Genomic DNA, 20,985 nt, shown 5'->3' on the forward strand with positions numbered 1-20,985 from the left:
ATTGTGCATGCGTATCTAGTGTAATGTCATCTGCAGTGGAAAATTACAACCAACTCTATAAGAGTCCAGGCACCCTGTGAGTTCATGGAATGATTATGAATGTCTCAGTGATGACATTCCTCATCCATCCAAATTTATGAGCAGGTGCCAATTGGAACCATGTACATAAAATAGAGTTCCTCCCTACCACTGTAATGAGGAATGAAGAATAACCTGGAGTAAGAAGAAACAAGTTTAAATTGTTCCTGGAATACAGAGGACCCAGGAGATGGCAGGGAGAAATCACAAAGAGAGGGGGCAATTGCCCAATTACTCAAAACAGCCTGAGAAGGAGGAGAGAATGTAAAATAAGAATGATCTAAATTTGGAAAGTGGTCTTAAGGATGCCAGACATTTCAAGGAGAAAGCAATATGATTAATGAAATCAGGAAAGATTATGATTTTATCCTTGCATTTTGGATCATTTGAAAGAAAAACACATTTTAAGAGCAGGCCAGGGAAGAGACGCTATTCATCCAAACATAAGACATCGAGAACTTGGATTAAGTTTTATGTCTGCTGTAAAGAGATGTCTATGCAAAGCTGAGGAAAACAAAGGCTTTTCAGGAGAACAGGCTGGCAAGAAACCATGCCCCACGGGATTTTTAGATTTCCTCTCCAAATCTCATGTGTTTGGCTGTTTGAGGCAGAATCCAACCTTTTGTTTTCCAACAATGCTCTATTCTAAGGTTCTTGTGAAGAGAATTCTGCTCCCTGGATGAGCTTGAAGTCTCACACAGGGAGTCCAGAAAAGACTCCCCCAGAAACACACTGAGAATCTGGCCCATCAGTTTTCTGGACCTCTTTTTGACCATCCAGCCTGTATTGGGAAGCCAGAGGTGGTTCAACTCAGCCAACCCACTCTGAAGAAAAGCTGGATCCCAGCTGAGTCACAGCCGGACTATGGGGTGCTGCTGTTCTCTTTCTCCCCGATTCAGTGGAGTGAAACCTTCCACCAAAGACCAAAAGAGAGGCCACTGTCGACAGCTAGGTGTGTTCAGAATGCAAACATTTTAGTTTTGACTCAAGATGTTGTTTAATGTTTCCTAACCATGTGTATATCTTCTACCTGTCTCCTTCAGACTTCTGTTTTGACTGCTTATTCTGACAGGCAATAATACACAGTGGTTTTATATGTCTGCTTAGCAGCAGGTGCAGATAGAAACATAGAAAAAAAAAAAGTGATGATCTAGAAATAATGTCCAGATTGTTCTATATTAAGTTTCTATATCCATGTTCTAATGGATTGGAGTATAAGGATTAATCAAAGAGGCCAACCTGAGGTCAAAAGAAACAGCCAAACACATATGAAGCAGAGATGTAGAAAGGAAGTCAGAGGGCATGACTCTTGCATCTATTCTCCACTTCTGTCTTTTCCCACCCAAAGTTCTTATTAATTTTTTCAATATAAAACTGTATTGAATTAATGTCCTTAATTGTACAAAACAGGAAGGCAAAGAAGATATTGTATAAAGTTGAAGAGTTACTTTAATTTAAAATGTTGTATGCATGGTGGGTATATGGGAACTCTATTGCTTGCATGATTTCTCTGTATAAATACAACTTCTCTAATAAAAAATTAAGTGCACAATTAAGAAAGTATTAAAAAATCTAACAGTACTTAGAAAAAGATTATAGTTTTAGCAAAATTAGAAGACTTCAGACAATTTGCTTAACTTCTCTCCTGCAAATTTATACAACCTGTCCAAGCTCTCACAGCAGGCTAGTTGGAGCAAAGCTGAAACTAGGACTTATTCTCCTAAATTTTAAGCTAATATTCTTTGTAGTTAGCTGTGTGATCTTGGGAAAAGTTATCGAAACTTTTCATGCCTTGATTTCCTCAACCATAAAATGTGCATAATAATAATATCTAACTCTTAGGACTCTTGTGAATATTAAATAAGTTAATATATTAAAAGTGCATATTTGAGTGCCTGCCCATGGTTAACACCCCATAAATTTATTAGCCATTATTATTTACCACCTTGACTTTGAATTAATTTTCTATTTAAAGAAGTATTTTACATTAATAATTTTGGATGTTTAGCTACTGGAAGTATAGAGGTAAGGAGTAGTGAACCCTGTATGGAAATCTGGAAATTTTTTCTTGTTACAAAAAAATGATTTTGCAGTCTGTCTTACCCTTCTCAAACCCATATTATTCCTTAGAAAATGTATGGAAGAAGGAATGAGATGGCTATCTCCTGTCCCAATTTAGACATCAAGTCCGGGGTGTGGCATTCATTACTGCCACACTTATCATTACGAACTCACCAGGAATAAACTGACCTGACAAACTGAGTTATGGAAAAATGCATATCCATCACTCATGTATTGTTTCAAATGCTGCTTCCTCAATGAAGCCTCTCCCAATGCCACCCATCAGAATTAATTGTTCTCTGATCAACATTCCAATGTTAACTGTTTACACTTCACTTTTGGCACTGACCAAGACACTGGCCTCTGCATTGTTCTCTCACTCCACGAGGTTGCAAACTCCTTGAAAGCAGCATCTATGCCTTATGCTAGTTCCAAAATCCAGAGTACCTCCCAGCAAAGATGCTCAATAGGTATTTGTTGAATTGAATTCATAGAACTCACTTAGAAATAGCAGAATATAAGAGCCTTTAAAAAATGCTATTTCTTTTTACTGAGCATTTATCACAGATCCAAAACTCTGCTAAATTCACAATGACCATGTGAAAAAAAAAAGTGATCATTATTTCATTTCACAAGTGAGAAAAACTAGGCTTCGGAGATGTTCAGGCGTCTGCTCAAGGTCACACTGTAAGCGACAGAAGCAGGATATGAACCCCAAATCTGATACCGCTCCTTGGTAAGAGGAAAACAAGGACCGAACACTCATTATTTTTATTGTTTAATCCCATCTGATCCCTTCTGAAACAGGTTCTGACTTCAGGAATGCATCCTCTTTAGGACATTTTATAATATCTTACCATGGCTGTAACCCCAAAAGTGTTATATGATCAATGCCAGCATCTAGAAAGTTGAGGATACCCATCCCCCATTGGGCAACAATGGAAACCCCAGCATGGTGGCCCTGTGAAAACTTCTTGGTGGACAGACGTGATTCTGTGGATGGGTCTGGATTTGTTATATTGCTGTCTATGACTTGCTCTCCATCTGTTATGGTGTGCCTTACGTAGGCTGTCACAACAGCAGCCATACCGGCAGAACTTGTCTATGCACGTTCACGGGATTGGCTTCCAACTGCTTCTCTTCAGAACAGCAAGATGAACTCATTCTTTTTCAGTTAGGAACCCAACCTGCCCTTCACAAATGGATTGCATTAGTATCTGAAGACAAGTCTGTTAAATTCCACTGTGGCCTTTCAGAGGCTGTAATTTGGAAAAACATACTGAGTCCTTAAAATATGCTGCTTCCCTTAGTTTTTTTTTTCTTCAATCATAGCGTTTTGTTAGTAGCTAGTTTTTTTTTAATCTTTTAGACATTTTGTAGCCTTCTGTTTTATTATCCTTTGCAGATTCTCTACAGTATCTGACATACAGTTTTCTCATGCTGAGAACAATCGTTTCCATTTTAATTATGAGGACTTTGGGAGCTGGCAACACTAATAAATTAACTACATATTGATAAACAAACAACATACAGGATGTAACAATAGAATAAGTATTTTAAGCATGATTTTGTATCTCAACTCCATATTATCAGCTAGTTACATCCAAATGCTACTTTTTTGTTTTCCTCTAAATGCCATGTGTTCTAGTTTGCTAGCTGCCAGAATGCAATATACCAGAAACGGAATGGCTTTTAAAAGGGGGAATTTAATGGGTTGTTAGTTTACAGTTCTAAGGCCGAGAAAATGTCCCAATTAAAACAAGCCTATAGAAATGTCCAATCTAAGGCATCCATCCAGGGAAAGATACCTTGGTTCAAGAAGGGCGATGAAGTTCAGGGTTTCTCTCTCAAGTGAGAAGACACCTGGTGAACATAGTCAGGGCTTCTCTCTCGGCTGGAAGGGCATATGGCAAACACAGCATCATCTGCTAGCTTTCTCTCCTGGTTTCCAGTTTCATGAAGCTCTCTGGGAGGCATTTTCCTTCTTCATCTCCAAAGGCTGCTGGCTTGTGGACTCTGCTTCTTGTGGCTATGTTGTTCAGTTCTGCTCTCTCTGAATCTCTTGGAAAAGGTGGGACTGCCACTTTCTAAAGCCGAAGGATAAATGACTTTCGGACTTTGAAATCCCATGGTGCTGGCCCTGCAGGTTTTACATCTGTGTTTCTTCCAATTTCTCCCTATGGAAATGAAAACCTGTATCCTGTGACTGTCCCTCCTTTGCACATTGGCACCAGATATTTGTTTTGAGATTCACAGGTCCACAGCCAGAACAGAATTTTTTGCACCTTAATATTGTTTAAGGTGATGCAAGTAGTCGCCAAGTTGACGAGGAGTGGACATGTGGTAGTTAGATTCAGTTGTCAACTTGGCCAGGTGAAGGCACCTAGTTCTGTTGCTGTGCACATGAGGCAATGGTACATGAACTTCATTTGTTGCTCATTACATCTGCAGTTGGCTAGGAGGTGTGCCTGCTGCAATGAATGACGTTTGACTTAATTGGCTAGTGCTTAAATGAGAGAGCGCAACATAGCACAGCCCAAGCAGCTCAGCATACCTCATCTCAGCACTCACAGCTCAGCCCAGGCCTTTGGAGATGCAAAAAGAAATCACCCCAGGGAAAGTTGTTGGAACCCAGAGGCCTGGAGAGGCCAGCAGAGACCATCCTGTGCCTTCCCACGTAACAAAGAACTTCAGTGGAAGGTTAGCTGCCTTTCCTCTGGAGAATTAACAAAATAAACCCCCTTTTATTAAAAGCCAGTCCATCTCTGGTGTATTGCATTCTGGCAGCTAGCAAACTAGAACACCATGGTTAACCTATGAAAACAAAAATGAATGTTGAGAAGTGCTGAAAGTTAAAACACTTTTTAAACAAATGATGCCTAAAGCATTTCCTATTTACATTTTAAAATCAGTATGAAATGAAGATAATCATGTCATGAGAGCAATGGAAGTTACCCTGTGAGAAATGTGATGGTAGCCATGAACAGCGAGAGGAAATAAAAGGCATTCAATGGAAAAACCCAGCACACACCCCTTCAAACCACAGGGAGCCTCTGCATGGACAAGTGTGGGGCAGTTAGACAAATATCTCAGCATCCAGGCACCCCCTCGAGAAGCCTGGCCAAGGCTTACCCTTGTCATCATTCAGTGGAAAAGCACTTCCCCTGCCATTCCAATTCTGCTTTCTCAGTGGGCTTGTTTGGCAACATTTCCCTGGAGAGGCTTTCTTCACAGGGACTGTGTCACATGCTCTGAGCTTTTCTATGGTAGAGGCTTGACATATTGATTTTGCAGCACAATTATGTGGGCTGTCGAGTTGGTACCAGAGAATTGAGTTGATGCTTCCCTGAGGATCATGCTTTCCAAGAATACAGTTTTATAGGCCTTCAAATCCCAGGAGAATAAGAGTTTAACACTGGAGAGACTTCCCCCCCAAAAAACAGCCTCAGCAGCATTTCCTCTGGTGGTTCCCCGTCTCTTCCTGTTCTCATAACTCTACTTCACATCTAAGTTTAATCTGGGGAAAGGATCAAAGCAAGTGAAGGGAGGAAACAGAAAACAATATATGGATAGATGGCCCCTAATCCATGAAAGCACCCTCATTCCAAGAGCAGCAGCAGGCAATGTTCTGCGAGCTAATAAAGCACATCTGGTCTTGGTCATTCTCAATCCACCATAAATCTCTAAGGAGATTTATGAAACTACAATATTCTTCTGTTTTTTGAGTAACTATAGACGGATATGTCACAGTTTACTAAACCCTGAAGTGCCAGGACTGTGACAAGCAAAGTCACATAAAGTGGGCAGGATCAAACAAAGGAAGGAGGGATCTTGGATTATTATTACCAATTTTCTCCTTGGCTTTTAATTGGCTGAACCTTCCACAAGGATAGTTCTTCTCATCTGTAAAAAATGGAAGGGCAAATGCATTCCATAAGTGTGGGGAGGCAATGCAATTTTTCTTTGCTGTTTAAATAAAACCACGTGAATGCATTCAACTGGGTTCATGCTCAGACAATGCAAGGCAGCTCTGGTGAGTCCTGCGAAAATGTGTTGGTCACCTTTCCAAACTATGAGGGCTTTCAGCATCTGAAATTTTTAAATTATGAACTGAACTGCTCACAGCTGGGAGTGTGTATATGCATGATTTTATGACTCTACATAATTCTGAGAGCATCATGCGCTTTGACTTAGACAGAGAATTTAAATCACATCATTGTGGTTTCTTTTCAACTTGACCCTAACCTTTCCTCCAGACTTTTGTGGGGCTGCTGTTTGCCCCATCTACAAGCGGTATTTCACTCTAAGTCTACTTTCATACAGCTTCAGAATAATTTGGCAGTCTATTAAGTGTGAGGTCCTTTACTTCATTTCATTTTTATATTTAACTTATATTCCACTTGAAGATGCAATGATATTCTTATATTCATTTTAACCCTATTCATTGTATGCATTCTTCAATTCCATCTGTGTCCCCAAAGGTTTCCCCTGACCAACCCCTGAAACTGCACACTGTTGCCTTTCCTTGAGATGGGGTGGTATATTAGGAAGGAGGTTAGATTAAAACTCTCATAAGCATCCTTCATACTAGGGTTCATCATTCATAAGATGCCTGCTTTGGCCTATTTAGATCTGATCTATTTCAGTGCATTCTTAGTATGCATGGACAGCTTAGGTTCCAGAGTGATAGATGTCATATGATTACTTAAAGAGGTAATTGATTTTTAAATAGGGGGTCACATTTTGTTTCTTTTTTGATAGCACTGTTTGGCTCCTCTTAAAGCATCCAGGAAATACTTAGTGAGCATCATAAGAAGCAGAATGCTCTGCACTACTATTGGCTCTGTTGCATGAGAAAGACTCATTAAAAATAGAAATGTGGGGAAGTGCCTCCCTATCCCTGTCCCTGAGCTGTCCTGCTCAGCAGATGCCACTCCTCCTCAAATGCAAACATGAAGCTCACCACAGGTCTCCAGCAGCAACTCTGTTGTCATAATCACCAAGAGAGGATTGGAACCACGCCACCCAATTGCCATTCTAAAGTCTGCAAAATGCAGGTATATGTCAGGTGGGAGTACACACAGGTTCTGCAAATAAGGAGGAAGCCCCAGACATCACTCATAAAGATCGTCTGGGTAGGGAGTCCCTTAAAGAGGAGAACCAACTTGACGTAATCAGTTGGAAGAGGGAAAAGGCAATGATGGTGAGCAGATTTATGCATCCTCTTGATTAACGAGGTCACAAGGCCCAACTGTATCCCTGGACACATGCATCATTGTTGTTTGTGTTTCATATGCTATGTTTGCTGTTTGTATTTTACATGTTATTTTAGAGCTGATTTGTCTACCTTACAGAGTTAGACTCTATCATTGTCATAGCAAGTTTCAAGGAAAAAAATATATGTGCAACTCCTTTGAATTATTCTGGGTTTAACAATCAAAGTGTAGGTGAAAAGTTGCTTTGTTGCTTTGTTTATTATATTCCAATGAAAATGTTTGCTGTTTGGCCATTTCAATAGCTTTTATTGTCTGTGCAAAACTAATCAACAAAGTACATTACCATACTGTCTCAATTTGCTGGGCCAAGTTTTTTGACATTTGTATACTTTTGAAATCAAGTATTTATTGCATATTTAAATAAAAACAACTTGCCAGATTCTTGAAGTATAAGTTAACTTTGTGGCAACTGCCTGGACATGTGCTAATGTGTGTATACAAGTTTCTGTACATGCATTGTCACCTCTATTGTGATATTGGCAACTGTGATACAACCTGTGGTTGAATTTTAATCTCAGTTGTGATGTGTTGGTTCCACTTGAAACACCTTAAAAAATTACTATGATCCAGCAGAAAAATAAGAAGTATTTACATTAATTAATTACCGGGCAGTGCTAATGTAAGCAGTAGAAGCCACCAATCATTCAAAACAGAGTACAGAATTTCCAAAGCTTGACTAGGTTGATATGACCCATACAAATGCTCATTAGGATTGTCACCAGGGCATTGATTGATGCCAAGAACTTCTGACTGAAGTTACAGAGAAGCTGTTTAACTTCTGGAAATGTGTATGTTAATAAGTATTACCAAATAATCAACCATTGGCAGGTTTAACAAAATAGGAAAAGTAGGCAAAAACTTATGTCATCTTCAAATACTTAGAGTTAAATCCTAAAAGTGCTAGGAATTTCCAGATTATGAACACAGGTTGTAAAATGTGTAGAGTCATTTGTAAAGATGTTTTAAAATTGATGATACATCTTAAAATCCTGTTAAAACAAAGAGGAGCCAGTGAGAATGGAATTAAATAATTAGCTGGATTTTCCAGTGTATCAAGGAGCCCATTCCCAACACCATCACTGATGATGATGGTGAAAATGACAAGATTATAATCTTACTTTATTTTGGGGTGGGTGGGGTGGGGCTCCAGGATGTGCTGGTAATTTATTCTTTGGGGTATGAAAGAGAGAGTATATTTCTCCCACCCCATCATTCATCTCTCATCTGAGTTCAGTTGACTTAAGTCAAATGCTAGTAAAGGCCTTTATAATCTTTCAGTGATGCCCCACAGTTTGATAAGGAGTCAGAAGAGAGGAAAATGAGGAGATTTTACAGGTCTTCACTTCTTTGCAGACCTCACTCTTTCTTTTGCCAAGAAACTGGAACAATTCGCAGGCATAGACTGAAGTTATATATAAATATATATTCTGTCTTGGTTAAGGAGAATACACAATTCTCTGCCGCACCTCTCATTTAAAATGCATGCCTGAAGTGCTGTCACAGGTCTCACAGCCTATTAGCTAGTTGGAGGATGACTTACAGTCTCAGTTTTGCCTGGGGCAGTCCCAGTTTGTAGCTGTTGTCCAAGTGCACCCTCCACTAGAACATTTGCCCCAGACAAAAGAGTCTCTGTTTGGAAAGTAAATTATTATGATCACTGTATTCATATGTGATATGCTAAGTACACTAAATGAATTTTTTTTAATTAATCTCCAGAAAAGACATGCAATCAATTCAAAATCCTTATGTGTGGAGTCAACCAACTGCCCAGAGAAAAATCTTAGATAGAACTTATGCACACTGAAATTACTCTCAATGCAAAGAGTATACATATTAAACACGTTACTATCTCCTGTATACATATTAAACACGTTACTATCTCCAGTCTGTTCAAACTTCTGTTAAATGAAATGTAAGTTATGTTGCATGTTACATGGGACTCAACTTAGTAGAAAACATGATGATTATCCAGAAGCTCCCTTCTCATAATGCTGCAAGGGGACAGCCTAAGCCCTACTGGATGAGTATATGACCAAGAATGCAGGGCCAGCCAGAATACTGAAGGTGGTGTAATCTGGACTTGCTCCCCCTGTAGATGACATATGCATTGGTGAAAAAAGATGGTAACAGAGTGCAAATCAGTCCTACGCTTGCCTAATGACCCTAAATAAAAGAAAGCAATATAAGGTCCAAATACCTCTAACAGCTCCTCCTTATAAAAACAGGAGGTACTTTCTTCCACTTGGAAATATTTTAAAAAGACACTCTCTTGTTAACAGTGATATCAGCAAGGCATGTTGTACAATAATCCATTTCCAAGCAGTAACTAATATTTACAGAATCAAGTGCAAAGAGAGTAAAGAAAAATTGATGTTGACTCGTGTGTAGAAAAAAAAGGGAAAGAAGAGCAAACACCTCATATTGTTCCGGGAATTTCATTTGTTGTAAGGATATCATCACCAAACTTGGTTATCATTTCTCTCATAATGAAATTAAATTTGTGGACTGCATTTCTGTTTTGTTTTCACTGAGGTAATTGCATTTGTATACATTTTCTTTTTCCTGTTACTAGAGCTTTATTATATTAACTTAGATTGGATGGGAAGGTTTTGTTTGTTTTTTAAGAGTTTCTCTTCTTTTTCTACCATCACCATCTATGATACCTAGAAATTGAAAAATGTTTGCTACTGGTAAATTTTAGGCATGTCAATTGTGTTTAACTGGATGGTTGGTATTTGGAGAAGCTAAATTTGTTCTGTGTACCCTCTTCTGCCCAGTAAAGAAAAAGAGATGGGTTGTAAATGGCACCAAACCTCCCCACCTCTTATATACCCTTTGCTCAGTGCAAAATCCTTGAGATTGACTTTTACTTGTTTCTCAGACCAGGGCATGGCTTCCCATGAGCAGGACAGAAAAGAAATAGAAAGGACGATGGGTAATTCTGTCCTCACTTCCTCAGAATATTGGGCTTCTCCCTCCCCCAGCCAGTCCCAAATAACTCCACCCTACACATCCACTGGCTCAACATTTTAAATGTCTGTGGGATTTTCCATCCCCTATGTGGTTGATACAAAAGTGGTCTGCTAATGGCTTCATAGCCTGAAGAGGTTTAAGAATCAAATCAAGGCAGGGACAGTAGAAAGAGAGTTCCTATCTCCTCTGAGAAGCCATTTCATAGAAGAATGGAATTAGATGCCCTTAAAGAACTTTTAAAAATCCAGAATTACATTAAACAAGATTAGTCCAAATTTTCCATTTTCCTCTTTTATCCTAAAACAGCATGCAAGATGATGAGTCCTGCATAATATTTTTAGACCTATCCAATTTGAAGGTGCATTGACTTTCATAAAGTTTCTATACAGTAAGTTTTCTTTCTGTTGACTCTCTGATTATGCTAGATAATTTTGACAATGCTATCTTTTCTGCTGAAACCTGGAGTAAATAAAAAAGATAGTTTCAGATTTGCAGATCAGAACCAGTATAGACAGAACTGACAACTTCCTCGTGTAAGGTTCGTACAAGTTCATACTGAATATGTTGTGTGCACCTGATGATAAAGAATGTGGTAGCTTCTGCGCTATGGCTATACAATGATTGACTTTATCATCCCATATGACTGCTAATTGGCAGAACTCAAGGCCAATTTCCAAGAGAGATGAGACAAGAACAGAGACCTACAATGGCAAAAGAATTCTTCCTTTAAGGGTAGTTATTCCAGACACACCACTTCCTTGGCCAAAGACTGGTGGGAGGTGTTAGGAATGTTTCCTCACTAATATACACTTCTTGAACTAGATTTCTTTAACTATGAGCTTCTTAATATAAGAGCTTCGATCAAGGAGTCAGAGTGAGTGTCATATTCCAAATACTTACAAGAGCCACATTCTCTCAAGTAAAAATATATTAATTACCGAGGCACTCCTAACATTTTCTTTCTTGGAAAAAAAATATTGGACTCAGTCATCCATCAAGTTTCAAAATGTATCTGGAATTGAAATCTAGGAATGCTGACCTAGAACTTTTCTAAAATATTCCTTCGCAAACCTTGGTTCATTGAGCTTATTGTATGTTTAAAGTTTTAACCTAAATATACCTGCTCTTATAATTAATAATCACCCTAAAAAATTATCATCAATGTGAAATTACTAAAAACACAATTTTTTTGTGAATAAATCCTTCCTCCCTCAGACATTACCTTGCTTATACGATGTAATAGACATCCTGTATTAGAGTTTCTCAGCCTTGGTACCACTGACATCTTAGACTGAATAATTCTTTGTTGGGCCTGTGCATTGCAGAACATTCAGCAGCATCCCTAGCCTCCACCCCCAAGATGCTAATCTCACAACTCCCTCCTGCTCCACTCCCTCCAAGTTTCAACAACCAAAAGTGTCTCTAAATATTGCCAAATATCCTTGTGGGGGGAGGGGTGTGTGTTCAAAAATAATCCCTGATTGAGCACCACTGTTTGAGATATCCTAAGCACAGGATAAAAAGATAAAATACGATTCTTGCTCTCATCAAGCCTTTAGTCTTGGCCAGGAGATAATATAAAGTCCTAGTTGAATATTCCAGAATGGAAAGGGCAGTAACAGTAGACTGCACAGACTTTAGTGAAAGCATGGAGAGGGGCATGAGCTTAGACAAAAATTGGGAGATAATCTATAACAAGCAGAAGGAACAGATTAAGTCAGGACATATAGGCAAGAAAGTGTGTAGTATGAATAAAAGTAGTTAGCCGTGCTGGCATCTAAAGGTCAATGCATTGACCAGATCAGGGAAGGCCAACTGCTTCTGTTTGCTTCTTGGGAAAAAAAAAATTTGCCTCGCACCCACACGTTGGTCATGCTATTTAAAAAGCATCACATAAAAGATTATTTTGAAATGTTTGCAACAGAATGCCAGAAGCATCTTTGTAGAAGACAAAGTACATCCTATTTATGAATTCATTTATGGTTAAATTCACCTAGTTGAATTATTTTTTCCTAATATTGATAATGTACTGGACTGCTTCCTTTGAAATCTACTTGGAATATGCCAACATCTTCACTCCACCATAAATCCCTGCCCAAAACAGTTTTTCTCAACAGGTATATTGGCATCAGTGGTGATTTCTAGCTGTGCTTGTTATCACATCAAAATGCTGTCTTTGTCTGAGTAGTGCTTGGGAGAAGCGATGTATCCACCTGCGTTCTATTTTCAGCAGTCATTGACTCACTGTGGGAGTCATTTGACCTACTTGCGTCTCACTTAAGCCTACCAGGAGAACTGCAAAAGCCTGACCCTCTGATTCTAATGGCAACAGCATCAGCCCTGATATTTCCTGGTAAAGACGGTTCTAAATTTACACAGAATGTGACTGCAACACCATCAATTTGTTATCTTCTCATGGGTAAGTCAGTCCTGTGGCAGTGTTGTTAAGGCAAGCAAAGTTCTAAAATGGACAATCAGAAAAAGAGTCTATGGGGATTTGAAACAACTTCCTCTTATTTCCACAAAATCAAACCTTGTTAGGAGTGTTGCATCCACACTCGGTTTCTTCTTTGGAGAAAGATGTGGGCAAACTTCGGTCTGTTTCCTCTGAGATAAGTACTGGGGTTGGAATACTACCTAACGTAGGTAAAATTGACTAAGACCTAATATAGTGGAGATACAAATGAAGAAATGGATGATTTTAAATCAATGTAGTAAACTCCTGGTGGGGGGAAATACAGAGAGAACTAGCTAATCCAGTGAGGGATAGTTTGGAGTGGAGGTTCTTTAAGAAAAAGAGGGAGCAGCTTCTGCAGAGGTGACAGGTAGTTAACGAGGTAAAAGAACAGGGAAGGTTTTCCAATGCAAGGAAGCACATGTGCAGTGGGAAAGAGCAGGTCATGTACAGAGTATGCAAAAACCTCTAAGTGTGGAAAGCATGGGAATCCTGGAGGGAGGCTGGAGGATCCTCAAAAGGAAGGTAGACTTTATCCCATAGGTACTAGGGGATGTGCTGAAGGGTTTTAAGCAAGAATATGATAAGGACCGATTGGTATTTTCAAGTAGTCACTCTGGTGGCTGGGTGGAAAATGGATTTAAAAGTAATGAAACCAGAGGTAAGAAGATGAATTAGCAATTGGTCGCTGTCGTTCGACTGAGGAGTGACACAGGCCTGAACTCTCAGAGTGGCAGCGGGGGCAGAGGGAAAGCTGTGACAACTGCTTAGGCAGTCTAACTTGGTGATTGGGTGAACTTAAGATTTTAAAGACTCTCATTTAGAGGACAGTTGGAAAATGGACTTCTTGAGGACAAATTGAAGCAATTCTAATTATTTCACCTGAAAAATAACAAGTCATGACATCAGGGAAACATCAAGTCAAATAATCACGAGTTGAAATGAAGTAATTAGGGGAAGGGGAGGATGGGATAAGAAAGGACTAAGGAAGTCTAAAATTAGGATTAAAGAAAAAGGAAAATCAGCAAAAAAAAAAAAATGTACTAGAGGAGAGAAATATGGGTGATGAAATATTATTTTTACTAGAGTTGCCAAAGAAATGTGGAGTATGTATGCAAAGCTTATTCTTGGTTTGAATGAAATAGGCATGAACCCATTAAAGAACTATTCTCAGGGTAGTACTTAATAATAATACATGCTTATGGATAGAAAGACCAAATAGTATAAACAGGAGAGTGAGAAGCAGATGAAGGAGGTGAAAATGTGTTCTACAAGGAAATAAACTAAATAGTAATAGGAATGCTTGAAGAAAGACTTAAGAAACATTTCTCAATTATGAGGATTATTATACACTGGAAAATGAATTATACTTCAGGAGAGTCAACAAGAGTCAGGAAACTGGAGTCTTTCTTCTTAGGTTGGAATCCTGATTCTATGAATTAATAGCTATGTGGATTTGAATAACTCATTCTTAATTACTGTGAGCCTTAATTTCCCCATTTGTAAAATGAAGAAAATATTGGGCTAGTACCTGTCTTATTGGGCTTTGTAAAAACTAAATGAGTTTGTACATATAACGTACATATAGCATTTTGAAGATGGTGTTACTTATCGTTATTTTCCATTATAAGTTGTTGTTTTAATTTTTTTTTCTTTTCTTTTTTTTGGAGAGAGGAAGGTAACAGATTCCGCTGCTTCTTTGGAGTGAAGCCACTGGTTTTGAGGACTTTATCATTTTATAAACAAAGTCACCTGGCAATCTTACCCATCACTTCCAGTAACAAGGCGCAAATATTGTGGAGTGACGGGCAATCCACCAGGAATGTGGCTGTGATGCAAGAGAAACTGCCTGTTCCTCCAAAGGAAATTTACTTCCTCCCCAGTTATTCTGCAACTGCACTACAGAACAGAGAAGCGATGTGAACCATTGTCTGTAGGGGTCTCAGTTTTCTGAAAAGACAGTGTCCTATTCCTCTAAACAGTTAATCAAAATATGACCACCACGGTTTTGTTGAATCAGATTTAGTTCAATTTAGTTCGTTGTCAAGAAAAGAAGATCAATTTGGTCAGCTACTGATGGTGTACAAAATATTAGGACATACAAGACTAATTTTAATTCCATTGCATGGAATCTGAGAGCTGAAATGGCTTCCAGATACATGAAAAACAATTCAATTCAATAGGATAATTTCTGCACTGAAAGATCAATTACACAAGTGTCTGCTGCAGTGAGTGTAATGGTCTTTAGAAAAGTGATGGTGGGGAAAAAGGCAGCCATTTTGCAGCATTTACAATCCACAATGCAAGGGAAGTTATGCTTTCTGTCTAATGGCCCTTTTAGACATAATGAAAACAGGAGAATACACATTTCCAACTGTAATTTGCCATTGCTGGGACATGCTTCAATTAATGCAATTAGGGGAACACCTTCACGTGAAGATGCCATTTTGTCGAATGGCTTTTCCTCTTTGTTTTCCCAAGTACATATTGACTGTGCTGCTTTACGTTACTGAAAGCCAGAGTTCCACAGATAACTGTAAAATGTGATATCCTTCTATTACAGTAAAGCCTCAGGATGTGAGTGCACATGCAGTTTGATTTGTGTTTGGTTTCTAGTAGCATCGTGTAGGATGCCTACTTTAAAGATGACAATTGCCTTTTAGATATGGACACTACTGAAGGACAGAAAAGGGCAACTCAAAGTTGTGAGTGTATGTGCGTGTCTATAAATGCATAGGTATTATTTTATCCAAATACTATGTTAGGCACTCCCACAGACTCACAACAAACACATCTTTATACAACTAAAATATCTCCCAATAGTTATATTAGAATTCTACTTTTACAATAACTAAGCTCTTATTCTAAAGCAAACAACCACTCTTTTCCCTCTACTAAGGGCACACCTCTCTCCTTCAACTGCCCGCCCCCTATGACTCTTTTCTCTACCACCACCCCAAATACGTCACCCTATTTCTAGTCTCTTTTTCCAATGCTTCTGAACAGGTATAATTTTTTTAAAAAAGCATCAGTTAATGTAATCTTATAGAACTTTCCAAAATCTCAACAATCAATAATATTTACTGAAATCACACATCAGCGCTTGACGTTCTAAAGAATAACTTGCACTTCAGATGTTCACAGACTGGAGAGAAAAACACAACATATGGTGAATCACAAAATCTCAGCATTAAAAGGACTGAGGATCTCTGACCAGCCTTCTTACTATATGGAGGCTTCCTTTCTGTAGTATCCTAATAAACCACGACTCAGCCCATGCTCCCATGTTTTGCTAGGGTGTGGAAATCACTACTTTTGACAAATCTATTTCTTACACATTTCTTCTAGATAATGGGTAAAATTGGATTTTCTATACTTTTTCCCATTGGTCCAAATAATGCTGAATTAATAGTTCTTCCACACATGATTTTCTCAAAATTCTGAAGTTTTCAAATAGTATTAGGGCTGGGTCCTAGGCCATCTCTTCTCACTCCTTAGACTTCACTCAAGTGACCTCATCTCTCCCTGGCTTTCTAGCTCTCACTTTGATGTTGACTCCCAAATGTTTATCTCCAACTCAGATGTTTCCCTGGAGCACCAGATCTGAGTATCCATTTATTTTCAATGTCTCACAAGTCCCCCAGACTCAACAGCCCTTAATGTCTGCTTCCGGTTGCGAAATCATCTCTCTTCTCTTGGTCACCCCTGTTGGTGAGACCTTCACCAACCTACTTGCTGAAACCTCACAGTCATCTTTTTCTTCTCCTTTCCTCTAACTCATACAATAAAAAATAGACGAACACTGAGGATTTTAATATATTTGAGTGACAGAGTAAAATGGATTATTTAAGAAAGTTTCATCTATAGTAATGTATCAAATAAATTATTGATTGAGGAATTAACAGGGGAGTAGCAGAGAGAAAGTAGATTTTGCAAGTAGTAATACAGTGGGGAGTGGAAGAGTGTTGGGGCAAGAGTTTGGGAAACAAAACAGAAAAGGACAGATGAGAAGACGTACAAAGAAAGAAGCAATAGGAAAATTCTTGTGTGAATGTAATATAAAAGAATGATATAAACTAAATGTGACTAGGTTCAAAATAGAGAGGAGAATCTTCTATTTGAAATGTTACCATTAGCCATTTTAATAACGCTTTCCCTATATGGGTATTTCCCTTTCTGTACTCTGCCCTGAATTCTCCTAAGGATGGGTGATGTAAAAAGTAAAGGCAGTATATTTTTTCTTGTTTTCTGAGAACTACTCCTGGTTACTTCCTTCAGTGAGTGGCTGGGAATAATCCCAAGCTAGTTTATGAGATGTGAGTCTCAATAATACTCATACTTCACTTTGAAGGTAACTTCACATGCAAATAATTCTCACGGGTAGGAAGTTATATTACGTATTCAAACTAGCTTTCATAAGAACTAAATAATTGTTATCAACAAACAGTGTTGATTAGCACTAGGCGAAGTAATAATGGTGATACCTAACAGATGCACTGTATTTAGCCAAAGGAGTCCTCAAAGCATTTTATGAGAAAACCAGGAGCTGAGAATATTTTATAAGCTGAGAACGACAGAATGCAGCTTGATCGTCAGCTGGACTGTTGACAAGGCAGGTACCAACTGGATTTTGTAATTATTGCTTGAGTTTGTAATGAGAAATAGGATTAATTCCCAAGGAACTGAAATGTAGCTGGCACAAGTTGGTAATGACATTTTCCCCCCTCTTGGAGGAGTTGCTATTTTGCAGGGATTTGGGTTACTTTAATTTCACATGTATCATGACTTCAAACTTAAAGTACAGTAAGGAGGAAAATCAACAAGGAGATAACAGGGGTCAAACCTAATGGAAATCTTTATACATTCAAGATCAATTGTTTTAGCAACTAACTCGAACATAAAAGCAAGAAAGGATCCAGAACTCAATAATCTGATAATAGGTTTTTTATTGAAAAATCCCCCCATACACTTATCATGGGATTAAATATTGTGTGAAAGATGACATTTGTGTGGTGCTAGAAAAAACATTCATGTAAATTATTTTTATTTGATCTGCAAATTCTGTGAGTTAGTTAAAGCACTTAATAGTAGAAAGTCTCAATCATAAATGAATAAAATGAAGTTCAGAGAGCCCTGTAACTCACAAGACCCCAGTATCAATCATTGATGTTACAAATACTTCTATCTAGATATTCTGTGCTTTTCGCCACAAGACACATTCTCCCAAAGCAAATTTAAGATTATCCCTTAACAAAAGAAGTATATATGTTAGTTTAGTAATCAAGATTGAAGCACAAGGAATAGAGGTATTAGAAGGAAAAAATCAAAGTAGACTGTCGTTGATAATGAGGTGATTTTAATGCAGCACTCCTGGTTCTGGCTTGGCTCTAAAACCTGCATTCATTCTTTACTCTCTAGCTCTCTGTACAAACTTAAGGTCAGAATCTCGGCTTGTTCAGATTACTCATCATATTAAACATATTTTGCAGTGCTTGTGGTATTCTCTCCTGCCAGACTCTGAGATCGTTATGCAAGGCTGGTTAAATGATTTTTCTAAAGTCACACATGATATACATAGCAGTACAGGGATTTGAAGCAAAGTTGACAGAACAGAAAATCCATACATACTCTTAACCACTATGCTGTGCTCTCCTGTCTATGCTAGTCAATAATAAAGCAAGTGTGCATATGATTTATACACATACAGGCAGAGAATAAAGAGTTGTGATTTGTTCTTACTGATTTTTGAATAAACAATAAATAAATCACTGGTGACTTCTTTAATAAAAATTGAGTAAATATATTAGATGACCTAAATTCCCAATCTATAAATTAATTCATGTGCAGATATACAAAATATATAAATATGGTTCTCACTATTCACCTTAAAGTTGATAAAAATTTACCTTAAAAAGATGATACTCATTATTCACTCTAAGAAGTAATTAAGGGGGTGCAAGGGTAGTTGAGTAATAGAATTCTTGCCTGCCATGCAGGAGACCTGGATTTGATTCCCAAACCATGCACTTCCCAAAAACAAACAAATGAATAAACAAATTCAACAAATGGTGTTGCAATACTGGAATACTCAAATGGAAAAATAATGAAATGTGACCCTGCCATACAGCATACAAAAATTCATAATAATAATTAAGTCTGAGCTAGTGCAGAAAAACAAAGGCAAACAAATAAACAAGTAATAAAAGCTAAGAATGGAGGTGCATCTGTTAGGATTGTTTTCAACGAAATGCAGAGGCTTAAACAAATGTTGGGTTTTTCTCAGATAAGAAGCTGTTCAGAAGTAGGTAGCCCAAAGCTGCAACAGAGGAGCAGAATGTCATTAGGCATCTCTCTCTCCATTTTATCATCCTTAATGGAGAGATGAAGAGGTGGGGGTCTTTTGTTTTTATGCCTACAAGATGATTGCTGCACTCTGAGGCATCAAATACAATCCTCAGCAGGAAGAAAGGAGAAGGGCAAAGGGTAAAAAGAACATCCTAGAATATTCCTGGAAGATTTCTGTTTACATCAAATTAGTCAGAGCTTTTTTTCCTTAGCACCTGAAGTTGGAAAGGAATTTGTACAATTTAGTTGGATGGAATGAGGTGCTGTCGGTAAGGAAGATAGGGAGAATGGATACACAGGACACAAACCTCATTATCAACAATGAAAAGATATTAATAAAGCCATCAGTATTTATAGACAATAGGTTTGTGAAATACATTCCACAAAGACCTATGGACATACTACTGGAGCTAAAAATTCTAGTTAAGTACATATATACACACACACAATTGAATTCCTGTACATCAGTGACAATTAGAAATATACAAAGAAGAGATTATCTATAAAAGCCACAAAATTTATATTATATCTAGGAAAAAAAATTAATGAAAGATGCAAAAGCTTATAGAGAAACATATAAAGCTTTATTCAGAAAACATCAACAATTACCTATTTAAATCGAGAGCTATACCATGTTCGTGGATGTAACGAGCCAATATTTATAACATTTTTTGACTCCAAGTTAATCTATAAATTCAGTGCAATAGGATTTTTATTTGGTAGAGCTTTATTTTATAATGCCATATTTTGCCAAAGCTGGTTACACAATTCATGATGGATTTTTGACGTCTTTTATTTTGCAAATGCTACTGATTTTAATGTAGTCGAATTTATCATTCTTTCCATCTATTGTTTGTGATTTATTTTTAAATATAGTCCCCATTCTGAGGTCAGAAAGATAAACTCTATTTATCTTAAGAGAACTTTCCTTTTTTTTTTTCTTTGCAGTATAAACAGACTACGTCAAAGACCTCATAAACTTGGTGAATAAGTTTTAGGCTACAAGATGGAATTCTGCAGAGCATGTTAATGGAACACATCTGCTAAATCCTCTTTCAAGACCTTTGGATTAAGGGAAAAAAAGACAAGATGTTTATAGTAATTTTCTCATACAGGCTCTCTGCTTAGTTCAAGTAGCAAATAACATGATATGCTGGACAACATGAGAAAATCATGTGATATTGTCATCTACAGGAAGCTTTTGTCATCTACAGGAAGCTTGGGCTCATACACATGCATTTTTGGGGATTTCCCTGCATCTCAGGCTCTGATGAAATTCTTAATTTGCCACAAAGTATTCTTGAATTTGGGATGCACTATGGCAGTTCCTATTTTAAATTTTAACAAATATTCCCTTTCTCCTTAGGCTCCACAGTGTCTTTTTTTTTTTTAATCTTTTAATATTTCTCTAGTTCTCAATTCATAGTCCTCCTCTTAAAAAATGCTTCCTTTCCTGAACATTTGAGAAATAACCCATTTTATATTCCATCTCTGACTTCTTCCTTTTTCAACTTCTCATGGCAAGTTTAGAAGCAACAGCTACCATAGCTGCTACCAGAAATAACCAAAGGCTCCTGTGCTGGTTTGAAACTGGTGTGTACCCCAGAAAAGCCAGGTTCTTTAATCCTGTTTCAATATTGCTGGGAGGAATCTTTATGATTCAGTTGTTTCCATGGAGATGTGGCTCACCCAATTATGAGTGAGACTTGTTGATTAGGTGGTTTCCATGGAGATGTGTCTCCACCCATTCAAGGTGGGGTCACTTAACTGGAGTCCTTTAAGAGGGAAGCATTTTGG

General features: G+C 37.9%; 1 long non-coding RNA gene across 1 annotated transcript; it reads left to right on the forward strand.

Moving 5' to 3' along the window:
• The first annotated feature begins 755 nt into the window (after positions 1-755).
• On the forward strand, positions 756-15,457 carry LOC143646261 (uncharacterized). The gene is made up of 3 exons (XR_013157424.1): positions 756-1,030; positions 12,671-12,807; positions 14,514-15,457. It is a non-coding gene; the product is annotated as an uncharacterized LOC143646261 (long non-coding RNA).
• Positions 15,458-20,985: the final 5,528 nt, after the last annotated feature.

Source organism: Tamandua tetradactyla, chromosome 9 (genome assembly GCF_023851605.1).
Source record: "Tamandua tetradactyla isolate mTamTet1 chromosome 9, mTamTet1.pri, whole genome shotgun sequence".
NCBI classification, from domain to species: Eukaryota; Metazoa; Chordata; class Mammalia; order Pilosa; family Myrmecophagidae; genus Tamandua; species Tamandua tetradactyla.